At 41.7% G+C, this 21,342-nt stretch overlaps 1 long non-coding RNA gene across 1 annotated transcript; it reads right to left on the bottom strand.

Moving 5' to 3' along the window:
• Positions 1 to 15,289: 15,289 nt before the first annotated feature.
• Positions 15,290 to 20,729, bottom strand: LOC121583512. The gene is made up of 4 exons (XR_006003535.2): positions 20,619 to 20,729; positions 18,346 to 18,427; positions 15,982 to 16,090; positions 15,290 to 15,390 (listed from the first exon to the last, which is right to left on the bottom strand). It is a non-coding gene; the product is annotated as an uncharacterized LOC121583512 (long non-coding RNA).
• Between the last annotated feature and the right edge of the window lie 613 nt (positions 20,730 to 21,342).

Below are 21,342 nucleotides of genomic sequence, written 5' to 3'. Positions count from 1 at the left end.
GCCTTCCTCTTGCAGGAACTGCTGACACACTCCAGCCACATGAGGTCTAGCATTGTCTTGCATTAGTAGGAACCCAGGGCCAACCGCACCAGCATATGGTCTCACAAGGGGTCTGAGGATCTCATCTCGGTACCTAATGGCAGTCAGGCTACCTCTGGCGAGCACATGGAGAGCTGTGCGGCCCCCCAAATAAATGCCACCCCACACCATGACTGACCCACCGCCAAACCGGTCATGCTGGAGGATGTTGCAGGCAGCAGAACGTTCTCCACGGCGTCTCCAGACACTGTCACGTGCTCACTGTGAACCTACTTTCATCTGTGAAGGGCACAGGGCGCCAGTGGCGAATTTGACAATCTTGGTGATCTCTGGCAAATGCCAAACGTCCTGCACGGTGTTGGGCTGTAAGCACAACCCCCACCTGTGGACGTCGGGCCCTCATACCACCCTCATGGAGTGTGTTTCTGACCGTTTGAGCAGACACATGCACATTTGTGGCCTGCTGGAGGTCATTTTGCAGGGCTCTGGCAGTGCTCCTCCTGCTCCTCCTTGCACAAAGGCGGAGGTAGCAGTCCTGCTGCTGGGTTGTTGCCCTCCTACGGCCTCCTCCACGTCTCCTGATGTACTGGCCTGTCTCCTGGTAGCGCCTCCATGCTCTGGACACTACGCTGACAGACACAGCAAACCTTCTTGCCACAGCTCGCATTGATGTGCCATCCTGGATGAGCTGCACTACCTGAGCCACTTGTGTGGGTTGTAGACTCCGTCTCATGCTACCACTAGAGTGAAAGCACCGCCAGCATTCAAAAGTGACCAAAACATCAGCCAGGAAGCATAGGAACTGAGAAGTGGTCTGTGGTCACCACCTGCAAAACCAGTCCTTTGTTGGGGGTGTCTTGCTAATTGCCTATAATTTCCACCTGTTGTCTATTCCATTTGCACAACAGCATGTGAAATGTATTGTCAATCAGTGTTGCTTCCTAAGTGGACAGTTTGATTTCACAGAAGTGTGATTGACTTGGAGTTACATTGTGTTGTTTAAGTGTTCCCTTTATTTATTTGAGCAGTGTATATCAAAAGTTTGGACACAGGGTTTTCCTTTATTTTTACTATTTTCTGCATAGTGAAGACATCAAAACTATGAAATAACACATATGGAATCATGTAGTAACCAAAAAAGTGTTAAATAAATCAGAATACACCACAGTTCAAAAGTTTGGGGTCACTTAGAAAATGTCCTTGTTTTCGAAAGAAAAGCAATTTTTTTTCTCCATTAAAATAACATCAAATTGATCAGAAATACAGTGTAGACATTGTTAATGTTGTAAATGGCTATTGTAGCTGGAAACGGCTGATTTTGAATGGAATATCTACATAGGCGTACAGAGGCCCATTATCAGCAACCATCAGTCCTGTGTTTCAATGGCACGTTATGTTTGCTAATCCAAGTTTATCATTTTAAAAGGCTAATTGATCATTAGAAAACCCTTTTGCAATTATGTTAGCACAGCTGAAAACTGTTGTGCTGATTAAAGAAGCAACAAAACTGGCCTTCATGAGACTAGTTGAGTATCTGGAGCATCATCAATTGTGGGTTCGATTACAGGCTCAAAATGGCCAGAAACAAATAACCTTCTTCTGAAACACGTCAGTCTATTCTTGTTCTGAGAAATGAAGGCTATTCTATGCGAGAAATTGCCAAGAAACTGAAGATCTCGTACAACGCTGTGTACTACTCCCTTCACAGAACAGCGCAAACTGGCTCTAACCAGAATAGAAAGAGGAGTGGGAGGCCCCGGTGCACAACTGAGCAAGAGGACAAATACATTAGAGTGTCTAGTTTGAGAAACATCTAGGCAGAGTTGCAAAGAAAAAGCCATATCTCAGACTGGCCAATAAAAAGAAAATATTAAGATGGGCAGTCTGAGATATGGCTTTTTCGTTGCAACTCTGCCTAGAAGGTCAGCATCCCGGAGTCGCCTCTTCACTGTTGACATTGAGACTGGTGTGGAAAACATGGTCATTGTGGATATTGTTTCAAAAACTAACATCCAAATGGACAGCGCTTTCTAAGGTGATGATTAATTCAAAACACCCATACACATATTAGAGCTTATACATAAGCTAAATACTGTATGAGTCCAAGCCTGAAAAAATGCTGAATTCAAATAATGATTGTGCCGTTTGTTATACAATACATAGCCTAACGCATATTATGCACAGCAGAAAAACATTTTTTTAAATCTGATTTAAGATGTCTTTAATTAGTCTAGCCTATATTGAAAAACTCTAGTAAATCGCCTTTGAGTGTAGACTATTATCAAATATTTTTTTATAACTAAGCCAAGATAGACCACAGCCTGTCGTTTCCAATGGGAGCAAATTAATCAGTGGGCAGAACAAACAAGGAGGTGGGCAGAGACAAGCACAAGCTAGCGAGAGCCTATTGGCATGTTGTAGCATGTATTTGCATACAGTATTTCCGTTAGGGAATCCCTACTCTGAAATGCGAGTGTACAATAACTCAATTTGCCCTTGCACTCCTTCTAAACAAAGCATTTTTTTGAAACTTTGGCAAAGTCTACAAAAATGTGTCCACTCCGTTCGCAACAGATTCTACTTTCAGAAACAGAAAACTGTATTGAGATCAAATGTTCCATCGATGAGAAAAATAGCAGAATGTCAGCCAAAATCCATCTCGCTCCATCATCTCCCACTGCAGGCCACCGTGCTTCCTCTCACCACCAGATTTGGTAGTGACTGGAAACGCCAACCGGTATACATCCGGTGAAATATCTGTCTCATTGTTCTGTGGTATTATTATGCATACCGAATGGACTGGTTATCTTATGCTATACTCCAGTTTTTATTCATGAGTCTGGGACAGAACGTATAGGCCTAGGCGATGCTGTTGGTTCATTGATTGTGCAGGGCGGATTACAGAGTTAGCCTACAATAGTGAATTTGTATTTGATTTTGAAGAGCCTAGTAATATGGAATTATTTATAATTAATAGGGAGACACATTAGGCTACCTTTAGCTACAGAACATCTCGCCACTGTGTGTTTCCATCTCCTCCTCTCTCTCCTTCATTACTTTCTCAAGCACGCAGAGAGAGCAGCTGTCAACTATTTAATTAAATATGTTTTGTTGTGAAAACTTACTGTTGAGGTTTCTGAACAGATTTCACTTGGTTTCCCAAAATAAGCACTTGGTAGCTTTTTTCCCCCTGCCCATTGGATAATGGGCCATTCTAAATCAAAACAAATGTAATATATTAGTAAATACAATATTAAATTGAGAATAGTTTGATGGGTGATAATATGATCACTGGATGAGAGAACAAACAGTGTGTGCAGCCTGCGGCAAGGAGGCAAGCTTTTTTTGCAACTTTCTCAAATCATCAATAGCCTATAGTCGCATCATGCAGCCCATATACGTTTTGATTTCTAAGACATTCTAAGGTTTGTTTCATTAACAACTAAAGTTGCCAAATAAGTCAATCTAGCATAGCCTATATGACCTGTTTCAATTATAACTTTTACGCTCAACATAGCCTTCATATGCGCACTTGTTCTGTAATGGGAAAAATATTCTTAAAATTTTATTCAGCTAATTTCAATGATATTCTTCTTACAATAAAATCATATAATAAAATAATGACAAGGGACGTAAGCATATCGTGTCTGCTAAATGAACAAACCTACAGCATGCCGCAGTAAGTAGGCCAACTCATTCTGTTAATCTGAAATACATTTTCTTCATATCATAATGTTTCTTTAGACCTACCTAAACTAAATAATGGATTTATTATGGTTATGGTGTATATTAAAATGGAGTTATTAGACTTGTTAAAATGTAGATGTTCCAAACGGCACGCATCAGCAGCTTGTATGTGTGGAGGCCTGGAGATGAACTGTTTTTTTTTTTAATCAGTCAATTACCGTGAGACCGGCAGTCTTTTGCATGACAATAACTGGCTGACAAAATGTCATGACCGCCACAGCCCTAGTCTCAACTGAGGACGGGCACAACACAAAAACCTCAGATTAAGTAAAATAAAATAGGGTCTAAGGTACAATATGTGAAAATGAGAATAATCTGAGTTTACGTGTTTTTAGATCATTTATGTTTAACCATTTACACTTGTGTGAATTGGCCTATATGGATAGGGCTAAATTGAAGAAATATGAAAAGCATATGCATAACCATGGTAGCAACTGAAAAGGAACAGTTTTTGTACTTTTATTTATTCAGGTGAGCCCAGAGTTCAAACATTTTCACAATCAAGGAAATTAACATTCCAAATAAAACCAAAAAAAGTACACAAAAAAACTACAATTACAATACTACAATTTCAACAAATAAACCATTACAATCAAATCGAAACAACTACAATCCTCAATGAATTAATTTAACACCAGAGTCCTAAACTGCCCTAGCGGGAATCAAGATGCAAGAAATGTTGCAGGTTATTCCAACAATGGGGGGCAATAAAACTAAAGGAGGATTTGCCTAAATTGGTCGAGACCAGAGAGACCTGAAGAGTTAACCAACCCTGCGAACAGGTTTGGTAGCTCATTATTCTATACTTTAGCAACGAAGTTAGGTAAGTCGGAAGCGTGTGTAGTAGAGCTTTGTAAACAAAAAGAGAGTAATTAAGTGATCTATGGGACTTCAACGAGGACCAGCCAACCTTTTGATACAGGATGCAGTGGTGAGTATTAAAACTGTCATCTGTGATAAAGCGAAGGGTGCTATGGTAGACGGCATCCAAAAGTGAGTACACACCAGATCACCTGACACGTCTGAATCCAAACATTACACTGTTGATTTTATGTGCACTTTACATTTACTGTACTTTTCATCGCATTTGTAGATAACTAAATCTGAAAATACTCTGGATACATTCAGTAACATAAGAATATTCCTGAAAAATGTGGATAAGGCACAGAATTACAGTTGTTTACGGGGGGGCCAAAGTACAGCCCGCCGGGCACTTCCATCCAGCCCGCGATAAATGTTTTAAATGTATTAAATATTATTATATTTGAGTTTTGGCCTAAAATTACTCATTCCATGATATACAAACAACCTCCAATGGATGGCGCTGTAGCCTGGCAGCGCGCTCTGTATTTGGGCCTACAGTCAGATTCAGAATGCGCTCAGTCATCATAGCCACTTCATTGCTTGACAACTTTTGACGTGAAAAATTAGTGCTACGAAAATGAGAAAAGTCGACTGAGTGATGGGAACATCCGGGGGCTCTGACTTATGACAGGGTGTCTGCCTACTTGGAAAAAATGTATCTACCGTGGAGCAAACTGACAAACGTCACAACAGATGGATCACCAAATCTAACTGGTAAAAACATTGGCCTACTAAAAAGATTACAAGACAAAGTAAAAGAAGAAAGCCCTAACTCTGAGGAATGTATATTTCTTCACTGTATTATTAAATCACGAAACCCTGTGTAAAAGTGTGTTAAAGCTGGAAAATGTTGTCAAAGTGGATGTAAAACTTTTCAACTTTATACGGGCAAGGGGGCTTAACCATCGTCAGCTCATTCAGCTGCTCAATGACACAGAGGCAGTGCACCAGGACTTGTACCATTCAAATGTGCGATGGCTAAGCCTGGGAAAAGTATTTTGCTGTGTGTGGGAACTGAGAGGGGAGATCGGTATGTTCCTTGATACGGTTGGTAAAGGTGACGACTTCTCCGAGTTGAAAGACACAGACTGGCTGGGCGACTTTGCTTTCGGTGTGGACATATTGGAGCATCTGAACGATCTAAATGTGAAACTGCAGGGAAATTGTGTTTTTGTGCATGAACTGTATTCCAACGTGAACGCATTCAAAGCCAAACTTATGTTGTTCTCCAGACAAATTAACAGCCGGTCTCTTGCTCATTTTCCCACACTGGCGGCACTGAACGTGCCCACATCGCAGTGCCGCACTGAGACATACAGTAGCACTTTGATCGAGCTGCATGCTGAGTTTTCCTGCCGCTTCTCAGGCTTCACCAAGATTGAGACTGAGCTGGAGCTTGTATCATGCCCCTTGTCATCGACATCCAATGTGACAGTGCTTTGAAGGAGAAGTACAAAACAGCAACAATAGACCAGTTCTATGGCTCACTGAATGAAACCAAGTTTCCAAACATTAAAAAGCATGCCCAAAGGATGCTTGTTTTAGTCGGGTCCACTTGTGTGAACAAACGTTCTCAGTCATGAATTACAACAAATCCCGTCACAGGTCAAATTTAACAAATGACCACTTGTCAGCTGTTCTGAGAATCTCTACATCAAAGATGGCACCAGACTTCGATGCCCTTGCCAAGAGAGGTGACCAGACCCATTGTTCACATTAAGACTTGAATAACCGTGACTGGGGTAGGCAAGGAATATGCTTATTCATGGTGATGGTTATGCAGTGAGAATTATCCAGCAATGCATTTGGATACAGGTAATAACTAATCAGTCAGATTTGGGCTGAGGTGATTGGATAACTGTAAATATGGCTCAAAATGGAGATGATAATTGTTCCTTAATATGCTTTCAAAAACAGACCATTCCAAATGAAACGGATGCTCTTACCATATGTTTCACTCAAATGTTTGAATAGTTTTCTTTCACACATCTGCTGTTACACATGTCTCCAGTCATATAATATATATCCATTTAAGTATGCATATTGTGACTAAGTTTGATTGTACTTTACAAGGGTAGAGATCCAGGATCTGTGTGTGTGTTTGACTGTTTTATTTATTTTATTTTATTTCACCTTTATTTAACCAGGTAAACCAGTTGAGAACAAGTTCTCATTTACAACTGCGACCTGGCCAAGATAAAGCAAAGCAGTGCGATAAAAACATATGGGGTAAAACAAAACATAAAGTAAAAAATACAACAGAAAATATATATACAGTGTGTGCAAATGTAGTAAGTTATGGAGGTAAGTAAGGCAATAAATAGGCCATAGTGAAAAAGAATTACAATTTAGTATTAACACTGGAATGACAGATGTGCAGAAGATGATGTGCAAATAGAGATACTGGGGTGCAAATGAGCAAAGGTGGGTAGTATATATGGGCTTTGGTGACAAAACGGATGGCACTGTGATAGACTGCATCCAATTTGCTGAGTAGAGTATTGGAGGCTATTTTGTAAATGACATCGCCAAAATCAAGGATCAGCAGGATAGTCAGTTTTACGAGGGCATGTTTGGCAGCATGAGTGAAGGAGGCTTTGTTGTGAAATAGGAAGCCGATTCTAGATTTAACTTTGGATTGGAGATGCTTAATGTGAGTCTGGAAGGAGAGTTTACGGTCTAACCAGACACCTAGGTATTTGTAGTTGTCCACATATTCTAAGTCAGACCCGCCGAGAGTAGTGATTCTAGTCGGGCAGGCGGGTGCAAGCAGCGTTCGATTGAAGAGCATGCATTTAGTTTTACTAGCATTTAAGAGCAGTTGGAGGCTACGGAAGGAGTGCTGTATGGCATTGAAGCTTGTTTGGGGGTTTGTTAACACAGTGTCCAATGAAGGGCCAGATGTATACAAAATGGTGTCGTCTGCATAGAGGTGGATCTGAGAGTCACCAGCAGCAAGACCGACATCATTGATATACACAGAAAATAGAGTCGGCCCGAGAATTGAACCCTGTGGCACCCCCATAGAGACTGCCAGAGGTCCAGACAACAGGCCCTCCGATTTGACACATTGAACTCTATCTGAGAAGTAGTTGGTGAACCAGGCGAGGCAGTCATTTGAGAAACCAAGGCTATTTAGTCTGCCAATAAGAATGCGGTGATTGACGGAGTCGAAAGCCTTGGCCAGGTCGATGAAGACGGCTGCACAGTACTGTCTATTATCGATCGTGGTTATAATATAGTTTAGGACCTTGAGCGTGGCTGAGGTGCACCTATGACCAGCTCGGAAACCAGATTGCATAGCGGAGAAGGTACGGTGGGATTCAAAATGGTCGGTGATCTGTTTGTTAACTTGGCTTTCAAATACTTTCGAAAGGCAGGGCAGGATGGATATAGGTCTGTAACAGTTTGGATTTAAAGTGTCACCCCCTTTAACGAGGGGGATGACCGCGACAGCTTTCCAATCTCTGGGGATCTCAGACGATACGAAAGAGAGGTTGAACAGGCTAGTAATAGGGGTTGCGACAATTTCGGCGGCTAATTTTAGAAAGAAAGGGTCCAGATTGCCTAGCCCAGCTGATTTGTAGGTGAAGGAGAAGCGGTGGGGGCATGGGCAAGTTGCAGCGGAGGGTGCAGAGCTGGTGGCTCTGGGGTAGGGGTAGCCAGGTGTAAAGCATGGCCAGCGGTAGTAAAATGCTTGTTGAAATTTTCGATTATCGTAGATTTATCGGTAGTGACAGTGTTTCCTAGCCTCAGTGCAGTGAGCAGCTGGGAGGAGGTGCTCTTATTCTCCATGGACTTTACAGTGTCTCAAAACTTTTTGGAGTTTGTGCTACAGGATGCACATTTCTGTTTGAAAAAGCTAGCCTTTGCTTTCCTAACTGATTGTGTATATTGGTTCCTGACTTCCCTGAAAAGTTGCATATCGCGGGGGCTGTTCGATGCTAATGCAGTACACCACAGGATGTTTTTGTGCTGGTCAAGGGCAGTCAAGTCTGGGGTGAACCAGGGGCTATATCTGTTCTTAGTTCTGAATTTTTTGAATAGGGCATGCTTATTTAAGATGGAGAGGAAAGCACTTTTAAAGAACAACCAGGCATCCTCTACTGACGGAATGAGGTCAATATCCATCCAGGATACCCGGGCAAGGTCAATTAGAAAGGCCTGCTCACTGAAGTGTTTTAGGGAGCGTTTGACAGTGATGAGGGGTGGTCGTTTGACCGCGGACCCATTACGGACGCAGGCAATAAGGCAGTGATCGCTGAGATCCTGGTTGAAGACAGCGGAGGAGTATTTAGAGGGTAAATTAGTCAGGATGATATCAATGAGGGTGCCCATGTTAACGGATTTAGGGTTGTACCTGGTAGGTTCGCTGATAATTTGTGTGAGATTGAGGGCATCTAGTTTAGATTGTAGGACGGCCGGGGTGTTAATCATATCCCAGTTTAGGTCACCAAGCAATACATACTCTGAGGATAGATGGGGGGCAATCAATTCACATATGGTGTCCAGGGCACAGCTGGGGGCTGAGGGGGGGTCTGTAGCAAGCGGCAACAGTGAGAGTCTTATTTCTGGAAAGGTGGATTTTTAGAAGTAGAAGCTCAAACTGTTTGGGCACAGACCTGGATAGTATGATAGAGCTCTGCAGGCTCTCTCTACAGTAGATTGCAACTCCGCCCCCTTTGGCAGTTCTCTCTAGACAGAAAATGTTGTAGTTGGGAATGGACATTTCTGAATCTTTGGTGGCCTTCCTAAGCCAGGATTCAGACACTGCTAGAACATCAGGGTTGGTGGAGTGTGCTAACGCAGTGAATAACTCAAACTAAGTGAGGAGGCTTCTGATGTTAACATGCAAGAAACCAAGGCTTTTGCGGTTACAGAAGTCAACAAATGATAGCGCCTGGGGAGTAGGAGTGATACTGGGGGCTACAGGGCCTGGGTTAACCTCTACATCACCAGAGGAACAGAGGAGGAAAATAATAAGGATACGGCTAAAGGCTTTAAGAACTGGTCTTCTAGTGCATTGGGTACAGAGAATAAAAGGAGCAGATTTCCAGGAGTTGTAGAATAGATTCAGGGCATTATGTACAGATAAGGATATGGAAGGATATGAGTACAGTGGAGGTAAACCTAAGCGTTGGGTAATGATGAAAGAGATAGCATCACTGGAGGCACCGATTGAGCCGGGCTCCGCGTGTGTGGGGGATGGGACAAAGGAGCTGTCTGAGGCAGGTTGAGCGGGACTGGGGGCTCTACAGTGAAAAAGAACAGTAAGAACTAACCGAAACAGCAATAGGCAAGGCATATTGACATGGGAGAGGTAGCTTAGTGGTTAAGAGCGTTGTGCCAGTAATCGAAAGGTAGCTGGTTCTAATCCCCGAGCCGACTAGGTGAAAAATCTGTCGATGTGCCCTTGAGCAAGGCACTTAACCCTAATTGCTCCTGTAAGTCGCTCTGGATAAGAGCATCTGCTAAATGACTAAAATGTCAAATGTAATGGAGAGAGGCATAAAGCAATCACAGGTGTTATTCGAGAGAGCTAAGACAACAGCTGGTAATGGCGACGAAAGTTTGAGCTGAGGCTAAACAGGATGGGGTACTGTGTAAAGGAACAGTCCAGCAGGCATCAGCTGTGTAGCTGAGTGACCATAAGGTCCATTGAACAGCAATAGGTGAGTCCGAGCAAAGTTAAGTTCAGTGGCTGCTACGGCAGAGAGGAGCAGGAGGCACGGATGTTGATTGCGTGTGCTAGCGGGCCGGGGCTAGCAGATGGATCTTCGTGGTCGTCGCAACAGGAAGCCTGTTGAAACCATATCAGACGATTACGTCGGCAGACCAGTCGTGATAGATCGGCGGGGCTCCGTGTCAACACTTGGAAGTCCCATCCGGTTGACAGAGAGGTAAGATAGCCGGGAGATGGGCCTGGCTCGTGGCTAGCTCAAGGCTAACTGGGGCTTGCTTTCGGGACAGTGGTGATTAGCCAATAACAACAGCCATTCGGTTACAGCTAGCTAGTTGTTAAGGTCCGGTGATTCCGGCAGAAAATCCGATATGCTCTGGCTCGATAGCGCGATGTGCAGACTGGCCGATAATTGTCCAGGCTAGAGCTGGCTGGTAGGTAGTGCAGGCCACGGACAATGGTGAAGACCGCTAACGGTGGCTAACAGCAAGTAGCTGGCTAGCTGGCTAGTTTCAGCCAGAGGCTTTAGATAAAGAGGTATAAAGAAATAATAGAATCCGTTCCACATTGGGTGAGGCGGGATGCAGGAAAGTATATTTAGTTATAGGATGGAAAGTGAGATTGAGAAATATATAACCTCCCGAGTGGCGCAGTGCTAGCTGTGCCACTAGAGATCTGTCGTAGCCGGCCACGACCGGGAGACCCCTTGGCAGCTAGCTGTGCCACTATAGATCCTGTTTCGAAAAAATTAAAAAAGAATGTATGCACTCACTAACTGTAAGTCGCTCTGGATAAGAGCGTCTGCTAAAATGACTAAAATATATATATTTAAAAAAATATATATATATATATATATATATACATACATATACACACACACACACAGTGGGGAGAACAAGTATTTGATACACTGCCGATTTTGCAGGTTTTCCCACTTACAAAACATGTAGAGGTCTGTAATTTTTATCATAGGTACACTTCAACTGTGAGAGACAGAATTTAAAACAAAAATCCAGAAAATCACATTGTATGACTTTTAAGTAAATCATTTGCATTTTATTACATGACATAAGTATTTGATCACCTACCAACCAGTAAGAATTCTGGCTCTCACAGACCTGTTAGTTTTTCTTTAAGAAGCCCTCCTGTTCTCCACTCATTATCTGTATTAACTGCACCTGTTTGAACTCGTTACCTGTATAAAAGACACCTGTCTACACACTCAATCAAACAGACTCCAACCTCTCCACAATGGCCAAGACCAGAGAGCTGTGTAAGGACATCACAGATAAAATTGTAGACCTGCACAAGGCTGGGAAGGGCTACAGGACAATAGGCATGCAGCTTGGTGAGAAGGCAACAACTGTTGGCGCAATTATTAGAAAATGGAAGTAGTTCAAGATGACGGTCAATCACCCTCGGTCTGGGGCTCCATGCAAGATCTCACCTCGTGGGGCATCAATGATCATGAGGAAGGTGAGGGATCAGCCCAGAACTACACGGCAGGACCTGGTCAATGACCTGAAGAGAGCTGGGACCACAGTCTCAAAGAAAACCATTAGTAACACACTACGCCATCATGGATTAAAATCCTGCAGCGCACGCAAGGTCCCCCTGCTCAAGCCAGCGCATGTCCAGGCCCGTCTGAAGTTTGCCAATGACCATCTGGATGATCCAGAGGAGGAATGGGAGAAGGTCATGTGGTCTGATGAGACAAAAATAGAGCTTTTTGGTCTAAACTCCACTCGCCGTGTTTGGAGGAAGAAGAAGGATGAGTACAACACCAAGAACACCAATCCCAACCGTGAAGCATGGAGGTGGAAACATCATTCTTTGGGGATGCTTTTCTGCAAAGGGGACAGGACGACTGCACCGTATTGAGGGGAGGATGGATGGGGCCATGTATCGCGAGATCTTGGCCAACAACCTCCTTCCCTCAGTAAGAGCATTGAAGATGGGTCGTGGCTGGGTCTTCCAGCATGACAACGACCCGAAACACACAGCCAGGGCAACTAAGGAGTGGCTCCGTAAGAAGCATCTCAAGGTCCTGGAGTGGCCTAGCCAGTCTCCAGACCTGAACCCAATAGAAAATCTTTGGAGGGAGCTGAAAGTCCGTATTGCCCAGCGACAGCCCCGAAACCTGAAGGATCTGGAGAAGGTCTGTATGGAGGAGTGGGCCAAAATCCCTGCTGCAGTGTGTGCAAACCTGGTCAAGACCTACAGGAAATGTATGATCTCTGTAATTGCAAACAAAGGTTTCTGTACCAAATATTAAGTTCTGCTTTTCTGATGTATCAAATACTTATGTCATGCAATAAAATGCAAATTAATTACTTAAAAATCATACAATGTGATTTTCTGGATTTATGTTTTAGATTCCGTCTCTCACAGTTGAAGTGTACCTATGATAAAAAATTACAGACCTCTACATGCTTTGTAATAGGAAAACCTGCAAAATCGGCAGTGTATCAAATACTTGTTCTCCCCACTGTATATATATATATACGAAAAAGACAAAAAAAACAGACTATTTACATGAGGACGTTACAGAAAACATGACCACACTGCTACGCCATATTGGAAAAATCTGAATCTGTGTTTTGTGAAAAATTTGTTCACAAAAAACAAGGATAGAGATGATAAAAGGGTAGAACTGTTCTGCAAGCATATGTACACCTACAGTACACAAGTAGTTGCGTGTCAATCTGAAAATGAAAAGGCTTCACATGTTTTGTCACACCTTTAGTATGTGGCCCTTCACTTGGTTTCAAAAACTCAATGTGGCCCTTGAGCCAAAAGGTTTGCCCACCAGTGAGCTAAGTTATAAAATAGATCTTACAGTGTTACGCTTGCACAAGGCAATTCAGGGAAACAGATTGTAATGTTGGTGCACAGTACATTCGGAGAGTATTCAGAACCCTTGACTTTTTCCACATTGTTACGTTACAGCCTTATTCTAAAATGGATTAAATTGTTGTTGTTTATTCCTCAATCTACACACAATACCCCATAATGTCTAAGCAAAAACAGGTTTTTAGAATTATAATATAATAAATATCACATTTACATAAGTATTTAGACCCTTTACTCAGTACTTTGTTGAAGCACCTTTGGCAGCGATTACAGCATTGAGTCTTCTTGGGTATGACGCTACAAGCTTGGCACACCTGTATTTGGGGAGTTTCTCCCATTCTTCTCTGCAGATCCTCTCAAGCTCTGTCAGGTTGGATGGGGAGTGTCGCTGCACAGCTATTTTCAGGTATTACCAGAGATGTTCGATCGGGTTCAAGTCTGGGCTCTGGCTGGGCCTCTCAAGGACATTCAGAGACTTGTCCCGAAGCCACTCCTGCGTTGTCTTGGCTGTGTGCTTAGGGTCGTTGTCCTGTTGGAAGGTGAACCGTCGCCCCAGTCTGAGGTCCTGAGTGCACTGGAGCAGGTTTTCATCAAGGATCTCTGTACTTTGCTCTGTTCATCTTTCCCTCGATCCTGACTAGTCTCCCGCAGAAAAACATCCCCACAGCATGATGCTGCCACCACCATACTTTACCGTAGGGATGGTGCCAGGTTTCCTCCAAACGTGACTCTTGACATTCAGGCCAAAGAGTTCAATCTTGGTTTCATCAGACCAGAGAATCTTGTTTCTCATGGTCTGAGAGTGCTTTAGGTGCCTTTTGGCAAACTCCAAGCGGGCTGTCATGTGCCTTTTACTGGGTAGTGGCTTCCGTCTGGCCACTCTACCATAAAGGCCTGATTGGTGGAGTGCTGCAGAGATGTTTGTCCTTCTGGAAGGTTCTCCCATCTCCACAAAGGAACTCTGGAGCTTTGTTAGAGTTACCATCAGGTTCTTGGTCACCTACCTGACCAAGACCCTTCTCCCCCGATTGCTCAGTTTGGCTAGGCGGCCAGCTCTAGGAAGAGTCTTGGTGGTTCTTCTATTTAAGAATGATGGAGGCCACTGTGTTCTTGGGGACCTTCAATGCTGCAGAAATTGTTTGGTACCCTTCCCCAGATCTGTGCCTCGACACAATCCTGTCTCGGACCTCGACGGACAATTCCTTTGAACTCATGGCTTGGTTTTTGCTCTGACATGCACTGCCAACTGTGGGACCTTATATAGACAGGTGTGTGCCTTTCCAAATCATGTCCATTCAATTGAATTTACCACAGGTGGACTCCAATCAAGTTCTAGAAACATCTCAAAGTTGATCAATGGAAACAGGATACACCTGAGCTCAATTTCGAGTCTCAAAGCGAAGGGTCTGAATACTTACGTAAATAAGTTTTTTTTTTTTTTATAAATTTGCTAACATTTCTAAAAACCTGTTTTCGCTTTGTCGTTATGGGGAATTGTGTGTAGATTGCTGAGGATTTATTTTCATTTAATCCATTTTAGAATAAGTCAAGAGGTCTACTTTCCGAAGGCACTGTATATCCCAGACAAGATTAAAGAATGGGACAAAGTGAATATAAGTCGGTGCTTGCGTCCGTAGCAGTTTCTATGAATTTGAGCGGTTCCATACAATACATGTTGTCAGAATGGCTGCGAGACAGAGGGACTGTTGCTGTACTCCCAGGTAAGGCCCTTGCTTCTGGAACCACTGAAGACCACAGTATTCAGTCAGGAAGCTTGAAGATGTGTGTCACCATCCAAGCCCATGTCACAGCATGCAGTGGAGATTACAATAAATGCATTATGTACCTTTCATCACCAAAGCCATGTTCACTGCACATGTTGCTGAACAATTCAACCCTTTTGTTAGTGTCATTGATATATGGAAATTCACATACACATTCAGTTCATAAGCATTGACTGTAATACCTCTAGGGTCCTGTGGTGAAAAACTACTGTGCAAGGTATTGGGCAACAGCTTTCTTCCCGGGCCCGTATTCACAAAGCGTCTTCAGAGTAGGAATAGTGATCTAGGACCCTGTAATCATTCATTGTGATATAAAAGGCAAAAATTATCCTAAAATCAGTACTTCTACTCTGAGATGCTTTGTGAATACGGGCCCTGGTCTGTCTGCATGCTGATTTTCTAGTGACCCAACTCCCTCTTCATCTTAAATGAAACAACACCAAAAACATGAATAAGAATTAGACTAGTCAGTCATTAACTTAATTAACTAATGAAACACTAATGTAAATGTGCACAAGCCTATTCAGCCAAATTATACCAAAACAACACAGCCTATTTGCAGTGAAATCAGAGGAGCATTTTTCTTGCCTACTTTTTCAGTCCCCAGTGCATCAATAAACAGGCAGGGGAACGAAGTAGTTTTACAAAAAGTGTTCAGAATAGTCAGTATTATAGCTAGCAAATATATAGTTATTTTCTAGAAACCTAGCTACAGTCCACTTAGCTAGCTACGGTGGTGAACTCAGACTGATGGTGGGAGTTAGGTAACGTTAGCCAAATTCCCTTCAGCAGTTTCAATCTAGCTAGCTAGCTAATGGCATTTTTATCAACTTTATCAATCAGATCGATAGCTTAGCAAACATAGCTTTTTTTCCACTCGCATGTAAAGCTGCCTGATCCAGCTTGCCAGCTGCTAGTAAAGTAGCATGAATAAATCAGAAGACAGCAAGCAATGCCAAGTTCATGCCTTTCACCAACAAAAATAATGTACACTTAAGTATAAGAGACAATTACCTTCAAACAGATAATTTTTGTTTTATTCTAGGACCGAGGGGTAATAGCTACTTGTTTGTAGAACTGGCGTCTTTACCAGATGTTGTCCCCAGTCAGCTCCAGTCTTCACCTGAACGAACATCATAGGCAAAATCACAGGCTGCATCAAGCACTTGAGGGGGGCATTGCTTACTAGCGCACGTGTTTCACACATTTCTTTTCTTTAGCAGCCAAAAAAATCTACACCAAAAACAACGTTTTGTTGTATTGCCATCCACAGGGGGTGTATGTACAGTGAGGGAAAAAAGTAGTTGATCCCCTGCTGATTTTGTAAGTTTGCCCACTGACAAAGACATGATCAGTCTATAATTTTAATGGTAGGTTTATTTGAACAGTGAGAGACAGAATAACAACAAAAAAATCCAGAAAAACACATGTCAAAAATGTTATAAATTGATTTGCATTTTAATGAGGGAAATAAGTATTTCACCCCTCTGCAAAACAAGACTTAGTACTTGGTGGCAAAACCCTTGTTGGCAATCACAGAGGTCAGACGTTTATTGTAGTTGGCCACCAGGTTTGCACACATCTCAGGAGGGATTTTGTCCCACTCCTCTTTGCAGATCTTCTCCAAGTCATTAAAGGTTTCGAGCCTGACGTTTGGCAACTCAAACCTTCAGCTCCCTCTGCAGATTTTCTATGGGATTAAGGTCTGGAGACTGGCTAGGCCACTCCAGGACCTTAATGTGCTTCTTCTTGAGCCACTCCTTTGTTGCCTTGGCCGTGTGTTCACGGCGTAGTGTGTTACCAATTGTTTTCTTGGTGACTATGGTCCCAGCTGCCTTGAGATCATTGACAAGCCCATGTACCCATTAAGCCCACTTCAATCTTTGGATTCAAATAAAAAACATGTTCTGCTGTTTAATATTTCAACTAATTAATCTGGTTGTTATATCCATAATTTATTTTATTCTAAGCCAATCAGATGTTTTATTATTAAGTTATTGACAATTGTGTAAGGTACCATTAAATGGCCAATTTCAAAGCTACAAAAAAAAAAAACTTGTGTTGAGGCTACCCTCAGATAAATAAAAAAAATCTAACTTCTCAGATAAGTGATCATAATTTATCTAAAATGAAGAGATGAATGTGCTGCTATATGCACATGGTAGAGTATTTCATGTGCATTCATTACAATTTCTTGCCAATTTAAAATATGGGTTTTTACTGTGAGACTGCATGTCACAGTCTCACAGTAGCAACATAACTACAACAAGATACATTTTTAAATGTACCTTGCATTGTTATACATACATGACATTTTTGTAAATTTGACATTTATCTCAGGTGGGCTTACAGGGTACAGTAGCACAAAAAACACTCCCTCTATTCAGAATGTAAATGAAAATAAAGCCATATTGTTCAATATGATCAATACTAACTTTGCATAATATTGTAGTCTATAGGGTATATTTATACCCCAAACCATTGGTTTCCAAATATTTTATGGGTAGACTTCTGATTGGTCAAGGGCATTTATTTATTTTTCACGCATATCCAATTTTTACAAAAATAAATATTATTAGAATAGTGAAATAATAATCCCTAACAGGAGCCACGTACGAAGAGCCGCGTTGGTTGGGAATTGTGGGGAGGTGTGTGGTCGGGGCTGTGCGTCCCCGCTTTTATGTGCAAATATTTATATAATTACCATAATGTCAAAGTAAACTTGCAGTCACACGATGCTATGTTGTGGTCCTTCCACTGCGACTTGGAAAAGCATGCCCAGCATATTAGGCCACAGATGTAATTACATTTATAAATTATGATTAACGTCACAGGGTGGTGAAAGTGTACGGTGATGAGCTTGATGCTAATTTTAAATAATTATCACCTCTAGTGGGAAAATGACGATATTCGTATGAAAATCTGTTGCAAATTGGATGGAAACCTAGCTAATGATGACTTCACAAAGTTCCGATGTGAGATCAGATGGTCTCATACTTTATTCTTGTGGCTTTTTCATTGTAATCAAGATTATTTACGCACTGAAATCTGTGTTAGGCCTATATCTCAATGTTACCACTATAAGAAAAACAGTATTCCACACAGCATATGCACATTTGTTGGTGCAATTGCCTCGTATCAGATAATACATTATGGTAGGCTATACAGATTAAGATTAAAGAACAGCATGATAAAAAGTGTATTGACTGAAATTGATTGAAACATATATAACCACTGTATGTCTGTTGTATGAACAGCCTTATTCATATTTTAGAAAATTATCAAGACTGAACTGGATGCATCAATAGAATACTTGCTCAACAAAAAGCAACCTCAGAAATTACCTCCTTTGTTTTTATTATGACTATTTGAATGTACCTTTACCCCATCCAAGGAAGCCTTATCATGAATGTTCTGTCTTCTCCCTCAGGGTTGGTGATGTGGGGATGGGCTCCGCAAGCTGTCAGAAAAATTGCAAAATGATTAACACCACCACTGCTACCATTTATTGTGTGGACTGATTACATGGTAAAGGTTTTGATATCCATTTATTGTCATCATAATTTTATGTTTGTGTAAATTGGTAAAATATTGAATGAAAGGTAAAGTAAAGAGTATGGATATGGTTGAATGAAGGGTAAGATTCAGATTATGGTTGAACTGAGACTCTGCAATATGACGTTGCCACAAGCAGCAGGATGAACCGATAATGTTGCAGATGAGCGCGATGCAAGACTAAGTCAAAGTATCTGCACATGTACGCTTCACTGTGCTGCAATGTGATACAGCTGCTGGACAACAACAGCACAGAAGTTTAGCCTCACACTTCATGCTCTTAGTTGTTGCGGAAGTCGGCCCAATATTGTTATTTAGTCTACTTCATGCATCGCTGACTATCTTAGGGTTGGGCAATATCCAGATTTTCATACTGTTTCTGGGGTCTACAGAATTACCGAATGTGCACACAAGGGGCACTACTTCTAAAAAATACATTTAAAAAATTAGGCAACACGGATCTTGATCCAGGAGGGGATTGAATGCATCTGCTGTAACCAAGAAGCTCGATCTTGACATCTAGCCACTTAGCTAGCAAGTTAGCAAACCAAACTCATAGCTGGAGCCCTGAGTTGGACATAATTTATTTGACACACCTTACATTTCTTATAGTTATACTTTACTTATAAGCAGTGGCGTAGCACGCACCTCCACAGCCCCCGCAAGGCGGTGGTGCCCCACCCTAAATAAATGATTTTTTCAGGGTATTGAAAGTCATACTGTCGGTATTTCGGAAATATACCGTATACCGAGGTATCGCCCAAGCCTACTCAACCTTTAAGTTTAACATCACACTGTTGGATATAGGCACGCATTGAAAGAGGACACTCCTTTTCCAATATAGCCTAACTGCCAACCAACTCCAAGGATTTGATTATAACTTTAAAAGGCCACGTAACTTAATTCTGATAGGGCAAAATATAGTTATCAACAAGTACAAAGGGCAGTCTAAATTGTTGGTTTTGTAATGTCACAGACTTATTTGCACCAGATCCTTTGGAGGTTGGGTATTAACACACAACCCATGTTTTTTGACACAACCAAGAAAACAGCAGAACTGACCCTGGAGCATTGGCTTGCGACCATGTTTGAAAAAATGGCCACCGGGATTTACAAAAGTCCCAGCACTACACAACTCAAAAAATACATAACTGAGTGACATGTTATGCCATCATCCCCAAAAACACATTTACATCACTGCTAACGAATACTACATTTGCTGCATTAGCCTATGCAACTCCCATGCATGCATTTCACAAGGTATCCTAACCCTAAACTATGCTCTAATTCTACTACATTTTCTGTGGAAAAAATATACATTTAATAGCAGTATGTGGTAAATTTTGTCATTTTACAATATGATAGGCTAATGATATTGACACTAATGTCCTTCAAATGGTGTAGGTCTATGTGTTATTATCGAAGAGGGTCCCTATAGGAAGTAGCTAGCATAACGTTCATTGTGGAAATTATTTTTATTCCCTGCATCCTACAAACAACGACAATGACCAACAGAACATCGGATCCATACCCACACCGTTCAGCACAAGAAGTACAGTGTGTGCCCCAAACAATTTCATGTCTCAGTAAGCTAACGTTACTTCACACAACAGGCAACAACAACTAACACTATTTGTAAAAGACAAACAAATCCCACCTCGTGTGTATACATTGTAATCAGATTAATTACTTGACAAAAATACAATTTTAATGTACTTTTCCGGTAGCTAGCTACCTATACATCCTCGACATTCTCTAACTTTGAAAAAACGCAGACGTATAGCCTACAACACCAATGGAAAGCATGGGGCAATGTTTATCTTGCGAATTTACATTGCTCTACGTACCTCATCAACTTCATCCTTGATACTGACAAATAAATACTTTATATTGCGACTATAGTGTAATAACTTGTTCAATAACCGGTTATTTGAATACAAAATAGAGCTTGCCCCCACCCACGCGAGAAATAACGCCTCATAACGTAAATGTATGGTTAGCGATGATTTATTAAGACATCTCCACTGCGACGCAATGTAAACTCTTGCGATTGTTAAAATTACAGTTGAAAAAAGATTTACTGTTGATGAATTTACCTTATTTTTCTCTTCAGCCTTGCAGGTCAGCGACGGCGGCCATGACAGTTCCATCCGGGTACTACTACTACTACTACTTCTTCTTCTTCTTCATCTTCTTAGGTATCATGGCGTTCGCACATTTGTTTGTGCATGCCGCCGCTATGGAGCCAGATACCTGCCAAAAGGTTTAATGTACGTATTGTTAGGATCGTAAGAAAATCGATACATACATTTTTAGGATCATAAGAAAAGCCATGCATGAAACATTAACTTAAACGTGAAATTTCATCTGTGAACATACAAACACCATGTTACGATTATGACTAACATTTTAGGCTTGAACAAATCTTGTGTTGTAATTCTGACATACAATTCAGAGTTTTGGCAGTTTCATCTCAGCAACAAAAAATACGTATGCCAAACTCAGTTGAGTTTACTTCACATTTAGGTAGCTAATGTAATGGATTTGTTTGCCAGCGCAAGTCTAAATAGCACTAGCTGTATTATGCCTACAACAGTGAAGTTTCAGTCCACTTGGTGTATCTCTACAGCATGGGCATATCTCTGGGTGACGTGGACATCCCCATGCATGCACCTTATCAAAATATGACTAATTCAATATTGCACCATCCCATTCTCTGGACTCTGTCTGCAATCATACCCAGTAGTATATACCAGGAATAATTAAACATAGAATAATAATAGTTGTTTGGTGAATCTATGAATTATGTATGACCACTGG

The sequence above is a fragment of the Coregonus clupeaformis genome, chromosome 1 (genome assembly GCF_020615455.1).
Source record: "Coregonus clupeaformis isolate EN_2021a chromosome 1, ASM2061545v1, whole genome shotgun sequence".
Classification (NCBI taxonomy): domain Eukaryota; kingdom Metazoa; phylum Chordata; class Actinopteri; order Salmoniformes; family Salmonidae; genus Coregonus; species Coregonus clupeaformis.
Note: the sequence above shows the minus strand (reverse complement) of the source record. Positions and strands in the feature narration are given on the sequence as shown.